Here is a 15510-nt window from a genome sequence, read left to right on the forward strand (position 1 = left end):
TATACGTTTACCTACAAGATACGCCGTTCACCTAATGCTGAGTTCACACCGGACGCGAATAGTGCGTCAAATTCGCGTCTACCGCATATAGTTTGACGCTTGACCACTTTGTGTTAATTCGTAAAAACAAAAGTTTGAAGCGAAATTTACGCGCATCAGAATCAAAATCCGTTGGCGGCCATTTTTTTTATATGTCTACCGAGCATTCATCGAGAGAGTCACCGTTTTGTATTTGCTCTGGAGAGCAGAACAGCGGTGTGGGGATCATTGTCGCCGTATTTGTGTCCACCGGACCCTTCTGAGGTGAACCGTTTGGCGAGTTTCACCATTTGCTCGCTCCAGGAGCTACGCTGTAAGCATTACTTTCGCCTGTCCATGTTATGGTTTTTGTTGCTGTTTTTGCCGTATATTCCTATCCAACACCACTGCCATAGAAACCAAAGCAAATATTCTGGAAAACTAAAGAGCACCAAGTAACACACAAATCGGATATAAAAAAAATTTGATCAGATTCCAATAGGACCAACAATATTTGGATTTGGTATGAAAGTAAACTAAAAGATCCGTTCACTTACAAGATTCATTCACTTTGCTCAAAAACAATGATTCCTTTATAAACAAAACACTACAACCATCCATCTGAACATTTAAAACACTTCAGCATTGCTCTTTAAAACCACTTCTTTTGCTTTTACAAACCATATGTGCTGGACTCACACTGAAACACCTGCTGATATGCTTTACAGACATCCATCAATGTCTCATTATTATTACTGATTAGCATATGGCAGTGCGTCAGAAGGTTACTCCATTGCGCGTTCTTGGCGTAATCGGCAGGATTGGGAAAATGAAGTGCTGTGATAAGTTTCAGCTAAACCTAAGCATGAGGCACCACAAATGGCAAATTTGAGGTTGTTATGATATACACGTACATCCCTTACCTCCAACCGCTCTTCCTTATGCAAACGTCTGATACACGCACTCGGCTGGACTTGGAAGCCAAGCCAGCATGACCCTTGGAAAGCACAAGTGGAACACATAGGCTAATTGAATGAGCAACAGCTTCTCCTCAGACCAAGACACTTTTTTGGCGGGAAAATAGAGGGTTCTGCTTACTTTTTGTGCTCTTGTTCAATGAGGCTCTCACCGTTCTTCAAGTATTCCCCCGACGCCACGGCACGTGTAATGTCATGAACCTTTATTATTCACCGCTCAACAGAGGAAAACAACTTTCAGATATAATAGAAATGGAAAGATTTGCTCCACTAAGCCCCTGCTGGCTTCGGCAAGACTCTTTGCTTCCACTCTTAACTTCTGCCAAATTCTGGAGAGCTGTTGACTTGTCTGGTATCGCTCCCAAGCCAACGTGAACATGTAAGATCTCTAGAACCAGAGTGAGAACCACTGATATTCAACTAATGTGGTTTGTACATGCCCAAGCGCTTTGAAGATGAATGTTGGTTGACTGCAGATGCCAACGTATGGTGCGTTTCATTTGCAGTACATCAATCAAAACAGCCTGGTGTCTTAAAGTAGAAAAATAAGATTAATCTGTGTAAACTGGCCATATTTGTTTACAAGCGAGTTATTTGCAAATGCAAAACTAAAACACTGTTGTTCAGTTTTCAGATACAATTTACATTGGTGGAATTGGCTAGGCTAACTAAAACAGAAGGCAGAATGTCAGTTATTGGCAACTTATCAAACAATGTTGCAAACAAGTTCAACAAGTGTACTTTGATAAGAGCAAACGAGTCATGAAATAAAAGTTCGTGTAAAGCAATGAAACGCAAAACAAAAAAATTACAAACCATAACAAAAACAAAACCACAAAAAAAGAAACACCACAAAACAAACCACAACCAAGCAAAAAAAATCTAAATAACTCCACAAAGCAAAACAAAAAACTAAAATCACGAAAGCCACAAAAAAAAAAACCAAGCAAAACAAAAAAACAAATCAAACAAAAACATTTTTTATTGTGCCCCTCCTAGTTTTTCCTTTTTGATATTCAATTGATAGACAATTATAAAACCCTAACCAACACAAGGCAAACATATAAAATGCACTGTGTTGTTTCAATAATACACAAACTTTTTTAAACTGGAAATTCAACCCATATCATTTATATCTCACTGAGCCCTCGATTTTGTCCACTTGAAAAGCAGATGACCACCAGTAAGAAAAGCAATGGTGTAGCTTAAGACGGATCAGGCTCAAAATGAGCACAGCCTTTTATATGTGAGATTAAATTGTGTTTACACATGCTAAGGTTTTAGTATAGTTACTCAAAGGTTTGTGTTTCAGTCCTGTCCCTTGTAAATCACTGTCATGTGTTCAAAGTGCAGAGAGTCTGAATTAAAATCAATCTCCTTTAAAATGACTCCCTATAAATGTATTGGTCAACTAAAGTCTGCTTTTATGATCATAGCCCTTTGGTGTTGCCTAACCTGTTATACATATACTTGACTAGTTAGTTTTCTATTTAAAAGATCAAAACACATTTTTAAAAACAAAAAAGAAAACATCCATTTACTATATTAAGATGTATTTATAAGAAAGACGTCGAGCACAGTGCAATTATTTCAAATAAATAAATCACAAATCAATGAAATGCATTTACATTTCTGAAGGATCATGTGACACCGAACACTACATTAATGGCTGCTGACAATTCAGCTTTCCTCGCAGGAATAAATTACAATTTCTGACACCTGTCACCAAATTAATCTGCAGAACAACAACACAAATTCAAAAGGAAAATACTCCCAAACATCTTTCATTGATCGGGCTAACATCTCTGCATATTAACTTAAGCATCAAATGAAGTTATAAACATTATCCAACAAAACAAAGGACATGACCCATGGTGTATCCTCTCAATAATTTGGCACACATCGCCACGCCAAATCACCATATCTTTATAATTTCCAAACATGCGTCTTTCTGAATCACTTTGACAAACTGATGGTTTCATACCACTATAGACATCTAAAAAGATATTCATCTGTGAGAAAGCACTTTCGCTTCAAGCAACATTTCTTAGAATAATACAGATGAAGAAGAGTTTGACAGCTTCCAAACAGCTTCTCCAATGCAAACAAGCAGCATGAATCAGCTCTGGCCAATGACATATTAATCTCACTGACAAAAGCAGAATCCCCCAAAAACCAAAATGTGGAGCTTTCTGCGGTAAACCCAACATATCTCCAAGAAGCCAGCAGACCAAGCTAAAATCCAGACGCAAATGACACCACACTTTCCAAACCTGGGGGCCGGACCAAGACACATGAAAAATTAATCATAAATAATCAAAGTAAACAGACTGAAACAATAAACTCCCCTTTCTTGCTGCTTTTAATGCAGTCGTAAAGAAAAAAACAACGAGCCAAAAGATTTCAAACTGCAGCATATAAACAGGGATAGCTGTGAAAAGGTGAAAGTGTTTTATCTGAATAAGTAGAGGGCCAAACAGCCAGGCCTAAAAACAGAAAGAGGAAAAGGAAACTAATGAAAGAATAGCCACAGAGGGTGTCCTTTTTTTACAAACTTAATCGACTGAATCCAAAAGCAGCAAGACCTATGGAAGACTACAACTACAATAACACATAAAAACAGAACTGCCCTCCAGTGAACCGATCACAAAGTCACAGGAAAGGGTTCAGCGGTTCTGGTTTTGAACAATGATGTAAGACGACTGGCTTCAGCACGAAGCTTAAAGCCGAGTCCAAACAGAGCTCATAAGTCTGGACGGGCCAAGAAGGAATCAATGTGGTTTGCGACTTAAACATTTTAGTAACAGAAATGATTAGGATGAAGGTGGACTTTTTTGTAGTATTTTACAGTGTGTGCACATGGGTAATTACATTCAGGCCAGGGTTAGTATCTAGTTATTGCCCAGTTATTGTAATTACTATAAGTACGTACTTGCGTACATAGTATGTACAAGGGGAACATGACAGTAAGATCAATTTCTACCAGGATGAATTTATAAAATGAATTAAAAAAGAACAAAATACCATTTGCCGTCTGGCAAAATTATGCTTTGGTATCAGGTGGCCTCCTCCTCTACACTCCCTGCCTTCAATGACTCCCAGTCACTGCGAGGACACTAGATATAAGCTGTAAATTTGGAAACTTGCATGTCCATGGAAACTGTATTCCCCTTTTTGGACATTGTTATGCTTTATTTTGTGTTAAATAAAAGCCTCTCAAACAAACACAAATAAATACATGTCTGTTAACTTTAGGGATGGGCAACGATTAATCGCGATTAATCGCATCCAAAATAAAAGTTTGTGTTTACGTAATATATCTGTGTGTGGTGTGTATAATTATTTTGTATATATAAATACACACACATGCATGTTTATATTTAAGACATATTTGCATGTATATACTTTATATATATATTTATACATAATTAATATTATGTATAAATATAAATATTTGATAAATTAAGAACACATTTTTCTTAAATATATACATGCATGTGTTAGTATTTATATATACAAAATAATTACACACCACACACAAATACATCATGTAAACACAAACTTTTATTTTGGATGCGATTAATCGCGATTAATCGTTGACCATCCCTACCCTTTCATTCTTCAAGTTTAAATTCAGCTTTGAACAATATGAAGAAACTGACAAGGCTGGGAGGAAAAAAAAAAAGGTTTTGCTTCCAAGTTTATTTTTTGTCAAAAGCACCCAATAAATCTGTCTAGGGTTGAGGCAAGTGTTCAGAGAAGTAACAAGAGCCCTATGAAGACTTGAACACAACATCACACACCAGGAGTTTGAAGGGCCAAGCCCTGCGTGTGGACCTCTCAGCCATAAACCGCATCCTAAACCCCTGACTCAAAAGCCTGCAAGAACATCTGCCCCCGTGGCAGGAAGATGCTGCGATCTTCTACTCCAATGTCCACTGGTGAATGAGAACAAGAGAGTTGAATACAGCAAGTGTGTGATTTCCACTTCAACCAAGTGTTTGCCTTGGAATACTGGAAACCACAAAAATCCTAAGCCCTATTATTGTGTGAAGCGTGGATCAAAGTTATGGATCCCTGTTGGAGCCATTAATAATAAAAGAAATGTGATAGGCCAGCACATCCTTTGGAGTTTAACATGGATCTCCTACACACGAATCTAGTGTTTTCAGAGTCTCCTACAGAAGCCCTTCGTGATTCATGTTCTGTAATGCACTGCCATTTTGTGTTTGGAAAGTGTAAGGCCCTATGATATCCGTTTCAGTTTTATTTTTGGCCTAAATTCTGTTTAAATTTAACCAAACCAAACTTTTGTTGATGAGTTGTCGCAAAGACCTTTGAGGTTCTGCCTATGATATAATTTTTAATCAAATCAAATTATGAAGTGACTTTCAGAGCAACTCCAGAGAAAGTCTGGCATCATTGGGCAACTAAAAGTGGCTTGAAGGTTACAAGTTGAGGTAGATGAAGCCTTTGAGATCTCAGTCTGAGTCTACGAGCCGGTTCTTTCAGGTGGTTGTCACTAAGAGCGGGTGTAAGAGCGGGGACGGGGGCCTCAGCCCATCAGCTGGAGGACAAAGAGCGCCACTGTCTCTGTAGGGATGGCCTGCCCCTAGTAGGATTGATGGGTTGGTGTTGAAGGATGGAGATAGCAACCAAACAGACCATCTTTCACAGCCTGACCAGTGCCAGGGGCTTGTTTGGGGGCCGTGGCCCCCGTCAACACCTCTAAGCCCTGGCGTGGATAGTAGGGCTCTCCAAACTGGCCCAACTGTGGCCTTTATAAGACAGACAGGGATAATCCAACCACCTCCCTCCAGAAAAACGTTCAACAATTGCGCGTGTGTCCGGACTGTAAGACATCTGTTATATTTGGATGAGAAAGAAAATAGCTGTACTTACATTTGAGGAACTGGATGGATCAAATGTGATTATTTTCCAGTGTGTGACAGAGGAGGGTCTCTGGAACACTGCTTATTCTCTTCTCTCACAGAGAAAAAAACATCCTTCACTTCCAATAATGGCTGAATAGAAGCCAAACCATATTTGATAGACTTAAAAGCAACTCTTTAAACGCCTAATTGTGGTATTTAAGAGCCAATGATGAATAAGGGTGTCCAAAGTAAAGATAATGAAACATCCTTTTAAAAAAATAGAGTTTAAATCCTTGTGCCAAGCTGTCGGTTTCATATGAATTCGAAAAACGTTCATACAATTTTCAAGAAAGGTTTCAGTTTGTCGGAGTCAACAGCCTCGTGGGCAGCGCTTCGAGACATGGTTATGGTCCTTTCAGATCCTGCATCCTTGTCAAAGGTCTACAACCATATATGAAAAATGCCCAGTATAAAATGTTAATATTTGTATATATATATATATGTGTGTGTTTGGTTGTTTTGGTTGCCCTACATGACTTTGATTTAGCAGACAAATGTTTTCAAAAACTGGCTTCACTGGCTTGATTTTATTTCTCTTAAATTAATTATTTTATTTAAAATCCCCCGTGGTGAAAATCAAGTTTTCAATGTTGTTTATTTGTCTAGGTGACATTTATAATTTGCTTTATAACAAATCATGTGTAAATTCTTAAGTCAACACTATTGAGTATTTTCTCCTTAAAACTGCACTGTGTGAAAAAACACTGTGTGAAATCGCTGGTGTTTCAGACATCACAAACTACCTTGGTAATCAATAATCAGGTCAACGTGTGATCGTCAACGAGTGGATCTCTGAGCTGGTGTGAGTGAGTGGAGGCGGGGATCATTTGCATATTTATAAAATCACATACACTAAATGAGGCAAGATGTAGAGTTACATTCAAGCTATTTTAAGGCGAGGATAAATTCGTTTTTTTTAATAATATTTTTATAAGCAAGTTATTACGGTGATCAAATATGAGTATTAAGAGATAAAAAAAATTAGACAACAGGAGGACTTTATAGAGAATTTTTTCTTCATTATGGTATCAAGCAATTCAACTATACAGTCTTTTGAAAAATTGATTTATGTACTTTTAAATGAATAAAGAAACAAATGGATCAAAATGAGCATCAGACGAAAGGTTTAGTACTGTAAACGTTGTGTAACAACTATCGGACTGTTGGCTTTGCTCTGGTTTATTTCACACTACCACCAAAATCTTAAAAGTGTGGAAAGATGAGGTAGAAGATAAATTGCTCATTGTTTCGGAAGCATTTGGCAAATAGGTCAGGGAACGGAGACACCGCATTCCCCCCAGGGAAACTCAAAAAGCAAAGCACATAAAGCCCCCCTTTTCCATCTTCCAGCTTTCAGAAACAAGTTTCCCTTTCATAGGAATTTATCTGCAATGCAAAGCAAAGAAATGAACACCCCAGTGTCAAACATAAGCAAATATATCATGAATTATATGATGGTAGATAGATATTATGCAGGACAAAATTGTAGGTCTGTATAATTATGATTTCAAATGATCTCTGGATGATTGACGGCGACGTCATGAGGTTTTGATAAAAGCTTTGAGAAAATCTGAGATGCTCTGGTTTGTGGACAGGAAACGAACCCTGAGGTTGGGTACAGTCTTAAATGTTTTTTTTTTTTTTCTGCTGAACATTACCAATTATATGCTTTAATTTGAGCCCTTAGGCAACCCAAAAGCTAACCTTTACCCTACAAACCTAAGTAGCCGATCATCTCATTAACTCTCATTTACCAGTGGAAATATGACGCAGGAGTCACAGACAGCCAAAACATTTGCTCCAGATAAAAAAATGTCAATAAGCAGTGATATCGTCCAGACCAGAACCCACATGGAAAAAAACACTATAGATCAACTGCTATCTAAATCCCTGTCAGCTTTGAAGATCTCGGGCTGACGGGATAAAGCGACCAGAGGGCAAGAACTCGCTTTTAATGAAGAGTCGTTTTTTTGACATATTAAAGGTAAAGTAATTCTAAATGTAAAAAAAAAAAAAAAAAACTGCACAGACAACCATAAGTCAGTTGAGTAGATTAATTTCCATGATTAGTGTATATACTGTACTATACACAAAAATGTATCTATTTTTTTGAGCAGCCCCACATGTCAACTTCTGGGTAAACCAATGGTATGTGTCGACAATGGACAATGTGCAAAACATTATTTCCACAAGTGATATTTGCCTTAACTTTTTTTTCATGTTCTTCACATAGGTCTCATTTCACAATATTCGCAAAATATAAAAGTAGCCAAATTAAATGAAAATAACGTTTTAAATGTGACCAACATTTAACAAAAAATTCAACCTCTGAGATGTAAAAATTAAAATAAACGATTCATTCACTGAGTGAGTCTGATTCAAACCACTAAGATCACAGGCCATGGAGAATGCTTTGTGAATCTTTTTAACTGGATTCTTAAAAGGAACCTTTTACAAGAGTCATTGTTTGCAAATTGGCAGATTCGATTCAGATTTATTTGTCCAACTCATCCTAAATCATTTGTGCTAGGAGGAACATGAATACCAACTCAAATCACATGGCTTAAAGAAGCTCCAGGTCAAGATCAGATCCTTCATTTAAAAAAATCTTCCCTCAAACCTCTGATCCACCGAACATGCATATGGCAAGTCAGTTCTGATCTAGTGTGCTCTGGTCTTGGCTGTAGTGGCGTGGGGCTCTTCCCCCAACAAAAGCTCTCAAGAACTGTTCTTCTCAAAGTAATGAAGTCAAAGTGTTCAAAGAGTGTGTGACAGCTAAAAGATTGCTCTGTCCCGTCCAAATCTCCCATGACTCTTAACCGAACACAGAGCTGCTTTGCAGATAGGAGCACTGTAAAATGTATCCATTTGAAGACGGCTGTTGTCCAAACGTCCACGTGTATAAAAGAAAAACACAATCGTTATTACTCTCACATTTCCATATGCAAAATGACCGGGCCGTGACCGCTCAGCTGACGATTGGTCCCATAAATCTTTGACTAAAAAAGGGACTGAAAGCGTTTTATGACTTTATGGCCGTATTTTCCATTCCAAAATCCTCAGGCAAAATGCAAACATTGCAAATGACGAAACGCTCAAATTTAGGATACTTAATATCCTCTGTTCCTGTTCTGAAGGACAGAAAAACCTTTCGATTGATCAAATGTAAAATAATGAAAACCATGAGCCGAATGAAACCACTAGACTGCTGTTCGGGGTCACGCTATTGGACTGGACAAGATCTTAAAAGACCTGGAATAAGATGTTGGATTGAGCTGAGCCGATTTATTGGAGCAGGAAAGGACAGGTCTAAAGCTGCAGTGCCGAAGGAGCAAACGTGTTGTTTTTGAGACTCTAGCCCATTTGATGGATGTTGAAGCAGGTAGGAACTTGCTTTGAGGAGATAAGAATCAAATTCTCGACCCAAAACAGCCCAGAGCAGCATCTGAAGCAGGACCGAAGACCTTCAGATGAGCATCCAAGCTCTCAATTACAGATAAAAAGTAGTAAAAAGCATGCTTTATGTCATTTAAATAATTCATTAGTAAAGATATTAGTAAATGTCTGTCATACATCAAACATTTCTATCCAAACATTAAACTGCACACCTGGTGTGACATCTTTCTCTACTTGTGAAGTACAAAATCAATCAAGAATAAAACGATTTAGTTTATGCAAAATGCAGTTATATATTACTTTTATATTACTTAGACCGCCGACTCCGCCTATTGCACTTAAACATTTTAAATTGTCTAAAAATAATAATAATACTAGTTGTGACCCAGCTAACGGGGAAAGCTCTCAGTGCATTGGTTAACATTGAAGACATTCTATTAACTTTATTGGAAGAACGTTTGTTCATGACTTTGAGCTTGCCAGAATGTTACTCAGTGTTAGCACAAAAACACTATTTATCATTCATGGAGCGATTTTTTAAAATGTTTTAGTTTGGACTTTATCTAACATTTGAAATGTTACTACTTGCTTCAGAACATTCAGAGGACAGTCAAAAGTAACGTACCCTTAATGTTTGAAGAGTGTTGAAACTGAGTGTTTCTTTAACGTTCGCATAAACCAGACTTTTTTTTTTTTTGACATGCAAACCTTTTTGATGGTAAACAACCACCTTTCCTCCAAAGATACCTTTTTTTGGCCAAATTCTAAAGCATCCTCATTACATATTGGTATTGCCTTAATGCATTGGCCAAGCACTGTGATCAATACAAAAAAGCTAACCCTAACCCTAACTGGCAGATGAAAGATGGCAATTTTAAATATAATTTACTACCACTACAAAAAGCATTAAAGTTAAAAATAAGAATTAGAGTCATTATCTATGCTTAAAGCATCATGATAATTTCTGAAAGATGCCTCACTTTGTGCTTGATCAGCTGATCGTTAGCGTAGCAATGTGCTAATTCTAAACTCTATTGGAATTTATTGTGAATCGAGCTATTTGTTTTATTACAGAGTTGAAGTGTTTCAGTTAATTATAAAGTTCCTATGCTGTTAGAAAACTAGCTGTTTAGTACCTTTTTACTTGTTTCTACAACTAAAAGTGCTAACAATAATGCCAATCATACCATAATATGATCCTAGGTGGCAGGAAACTAATAAAGGCTAAACGTGACACCTGCAGTTGCCTTTGAACTTTGAAACTGCAGACGTGTGAGATTTCAAAAATCTCTGTCAATCACACAGATACTTGACTCTCAAAGTAATATGAGAGATATCTTAAATAGGGAGAGAAACTAAGATTGTTTTACACTTTATTAAGATGGTCACACCAACTAATGTTTACAAATGAGAGCTTTTTGTAATGTTTCAACTAACATTAACAAGCAAATAGGCTATGTACAATGATATACAATGATAGATATATACAATGATAATGGAAATATGTTTAATAGGTTTGTGTGTTGTTAATTTGAGCTTATGTCCACTGTAATTAGTTAAAAAACATATAGTAGTATATGTTAAATATGAATCCATAATGTTAATCTCATGGGCACAGTATGCTTCTCTTGACCTCTAGCTATTTCCTTTCCCAAAGCTGAGCTTGATTAATACTTTGCAAACTGATTGTTTCAGTCGTTTGTTTAAAACTTCTATCTAAAACAGTTGTTTAGTTTACCTATTTAGGCCTATATCTCATCTCGCACTTTATGACCTTTATTTTTTATTTTTTTTATTAAACTTTTACAAAAGCTTATAATGACATTTTACAACAAAAGACAAACACATAATGGGGAAAACACATAACAGATCTTACATTGTACAGAGTAAAACATTAAATTCTACAAACAATTTTTTCCAAAATTTGAGATGTTTTTATGCACTTCTTATTTCTAGTAGTTGAAATCAATGAGTCATGGAATATTTTAACATCTTTACAAAAGAAATTAAAAGATGGTTTTATAGACATTACTTTGGCTTTATGAATATGAAATTTCCCAAGAAGAATTATTAACTTATAAAGTGTTATCAATTATGTCTGAGCCAGTATTAAAATCTAAGAAGACAATCATTGCCTCATCTATTCTGATTATTTTGTAGAATGTATCAAAAAACATCATAGAAACTTGCTTCCAGAAGTCTTCAGAATATTTACAATTACAAAATAAATGTAATAGAGTTTCAGAGCCAATATTACAAAAACAACATAATGGAGAGAAGTCTTTTTTAAACTTATTAAGAAAAGCATTACAGGGATAATATCTGTGTAGTATTTTGAAATGAGTTTCTTTGACCTTATTTGGCAGTAAAAATGTATTACTTGCAGACCAGATTGTCTCAGAAGAGGGGACAGAAGAGAAGAATTGTTTCCATTTCACAATTGCTTTAGGGTAGCAACTTACATCTTGATTAAGACACTTTCTGATATAAGAATTATTACACTTCAGATCCAAAATATTCACACCTCCACTTTATGACCTTTAACTGAAGCGTTGTGTGGGAATTCGCGCTCGGCTAGCAGCGTCTGAACATAAGCCCGCCTACTTTGAATTCATCTCCAGCTCAAACATTTTGACATTGCTCGGACATTTGACGGCGTGTACAGACACGCGGAATGACGCAGACGTTAATGGCGTAGACATACACGCATACACGTGGATAGCTCAAAATGCATAGAGATAACACGCCACTTGATTCGAAAGTATGTTTACGCAAAAGTCATGATGTCATGTTGGTTGCTGTTAGTTTGCTGGAGACGAGAAGGTCAGTTATCATCGCGATGTACATCCTTGCAACCTCAATTGTGGGTACGGCCCTGTCCCTATGCACTTTTATTTTGATAATGATCAGACTTCTAATGTCAAATCTAGCAGTGCTAGAACTGACGATTACGTGGGATTTTTTCCTCAGCAATGGAAACAAAGGACCTCTCTTATTTATGGTCATACAGATAAGACAAGAGTACATCATTGAGCGAAACGTTGTGCCGCCCAAATGTGCGAATGACATATGACTAATATATATGTTCGTCTGTTAAATAAAAGCTATTCCTTTTCTAATAGAAAATAAAATGGACAAAATGCACACACAGACCTTTTTTCAAAAGCTAGCATAGAGAAATATTGACTCTTATTTCATTTGTTAGATTGAATAGAATAATTGAATGACCAGTTGATACTCCTTCAAATTTTTCATCCTTTCATTGTCCACATTGTATAATAAAAGTCAACAAAACTCAGACCCAAATGGAAGTATGGAAATTATGTATGACCATAAATATGAAACAAATCGAAACTCGAAAACTAGCCCTTTCCGAATCTAAATTACTAATATGTTTGTGCAGTCAAACTTTAGTCTGGTGGTGTTCGTAAATGAGAAAAGATACCAGGATGGTAGAAGAAAAAACCTTTGAGATCTGATTGGCTGATGAATGAAATCAAAGGAAAAATTTGCAAAACGAGAGCGTCGTAGGCAAAGGAGCCGCAGGAGGACTCAGCAAGGTAATGAGCGTTCCTCAAGGGCAGTTGAAATCGACGCTCTCAAAGACAAACACAAGGACGGCGTGTATAATCGCAGCAATCAGCTGACGGCAAGGGCTTGGGACTGAGCCACACGGCGTACTTTACAATCAGCACGTCCCCCAAAGCAGTAGCTCCAGATGCTTCTAGTCAGCTGGTTGCTGTAGACTCGTGACCTGGCCCCCTTCAGATCCTGCCGGGGGGGATGGGGCGACATCACGGTTTGGTAATGTAGCCACGAATCCCAGGCCTCAGAGGAAGCATGGGGTGTTTGGGAAAGTACTTGGGTAAGGAAGCCAGGCTCGATCTTTTTTTTCTTCAAAACACACCTCCCCTCTGTGCATAATCACTTCCATCTGCACGAGCCAGATGGAAGAAAAACAATAGTCCGGGAAAAATTATACATGTCATTATGATACGTATTGTAATTACGAAAGCATTCAGAGTCTCGATCAAGTGGCAAAACAGTTGTGTATGGGAAATCGTTTGAGAGATCGGTAATGCAACTGGTGTCATCCCCGACATCCCGCGCTCAAGAGACCAGATCAGGACTCTCTAACGCAGCAAAAGGCCAGACCTCAAATGTGTGATAAGTATGCTATTTTATCATCACCTGGAGGATGATAAAAGAGGGAAGGGCATAAAGTTTCCAAAAGGGAGTTTTCGCAGCATTGACGTAAAAAAATTTTTGGTTCCTCAAAGAATCTTTCAGCAAACAGTTAATCACGAATCACATATTCTTAGTGTGAAGAACATTTAAACTTTTTGCCACTATAAAAGAACCTTTTGTGGAATGGAAACATTCTATGAATGTGAAATATTCTTTATGGAACCACTGATGCAAAGAACCTTTCAGTGAACTGTTCTTAAAATAATCAATGTTTTTCTTACTGTGAAGAACATTTCAATAGCTGAAACTTCATGGGAAACTTCAATTGTTCATGTCATAGTTACTGAAAGTGGTTTTAGTTTGAAAAAATGATATAAAGAATTAACTTTATATAATATGTTGGGTCAGCACCCAGTTTATTTGGACCAGCTCCTCAGAATCACAACCTGTAAGTATGATTAATTATTGATGTATATATTTTCTACCGGGTGTTCAAAATATGTTTTGTGTTTTATATTTTGAAGGTCTTAGGATAACTGGCAATCTCACTCTTACTCAAACAGTTAGTGCTCATCAGCTATTGGCCACTTTTACCTAAAACTGTGTGAAATTTCTTCTTTTTTTCACAATATATATTGCAAAGAATTACAAAGTCAATTTTTTCAGCCATAATGGCAAAAATCATCTAAAAGTAAAAAAAGGCAAATAAAAATTAAAAATGAAATTGCCTATTCAATATCGATCCATATAATTACTTAATCTCTAATATCAGCTGATAATCAATATAATACCATATTATTGTGCATCCCTAAATATTTCTATGATAAAATTGGGATATCGTATAATGAAATACCGCAGGGCTCAACATTAAACCTGGCCGTGTGTTTGTCCTGCGTACAAGAAAATCGGTCATTCACTTGGCCAAGTAAAAAAGTTGCTTGTCCGGAAAAAATCTAACTTTTTATAAAAACATCAATGTATTCACTCATCGATAAAAGATCCATAAACTTGACGACAAGATCCATAATTTCGCTTAATGTGGAATATACGCCATTAATATATACGCCTTTGTTATTGTAAGAGGTTAGTGACCCCTGGTGGCAAAAAATCCTGCCTATTGTACCTTTAAGTTTTACATATTAATGCACTTTATAAGTGCTAATAAACAGCCAAAGTCTAGTAAACATCTAGTTCATACTAAACTAAAGTCCAACCAAAAGGTAAATAGCCCATAATCACAAAAACACAAAGGACTGGAATATTATAATGTGAGAAAATGATTAAAATCTTGGAAACTTGAGTCAGCTGGGCATTTCCTCAGATTGATCAGTGGTTTGTTAAGAGTAAACATGTTCATGGTCACCTCTGAACAATTGAGACAGACTTCTGGGAATGAATGCTGAGTGTACAATGTATGCTTTGGAGGTCTCCAAAGTAAGCTGTGAACTCAGTAAAATCCCCAAAACTCACTGCTATTACGCTTTAGCTAGCCTGAGTCTGTTCCCACAGATCAATCATTCAACAATAAATCTACAATCCTGGCCGATCAGATATTATAAGGTCATTTTAAAACACAGTTGTATATTTTCTTTGATGTGTTCATTGCTTAAAAGGGAAGAAGGTGAGGATGTTTCGAAATAGGCCTGCGTGCTAAAGTCAAATTGAAATGATGATAAAAAGAGCAGTGGACTAATTGTGAGTCACTTGCAAATTGGAGTCAAACAGTAAAAGTGTCATTAGCGAACAGCTGGACAATGAGTTCAAACATTTTCCAGAAAAACTGCAATGGATACATTTTCTGCTAGCAGGGAACAATAAGGTATGGAAAACAGATTGATAAGGACAGCATGTCAACTGCATAACACAAGAATATACTATCATCTTTCCATGAATATTTTTTAACAAAGATGTTAAAATGAGTCAAAGTCGTCTAAATAAGCTCTCAAACTCTCAAACTGTGAGAGCAAATTTTCAGAGCAACTTTTATGAGGCCCAAA

The 15510-nt window shown here is 36.9% G+C and overlaps 1 long non-coding RNA gene across 1 annotated transcript in view; it reads right to left on the reverse strand.

Annotated features, from left to right (window-relative positions):
• Positions 1-15510, reverse strand: part of LOC148965091 (uncharacterized) — a 65179-nt gene that overhangs the window by 12229 nt on the left and 37440 nt on the right. The gene's annotated exons all lie outside the window — the stretch shown is intronic.

This window comes from Pimephales promelas, chromosome 25, assembly GCF_988280905.1.
Source record: "Pimephales promelas chromosome 25, fPimPro1.hap1.1, whole genome shotgun sequence".
NCBI lineage: Eukaryota > Metazoa > Chordata > Actinopteri > Cypriniformes > Leuciscidae > Pimephales > Pimephales promelas.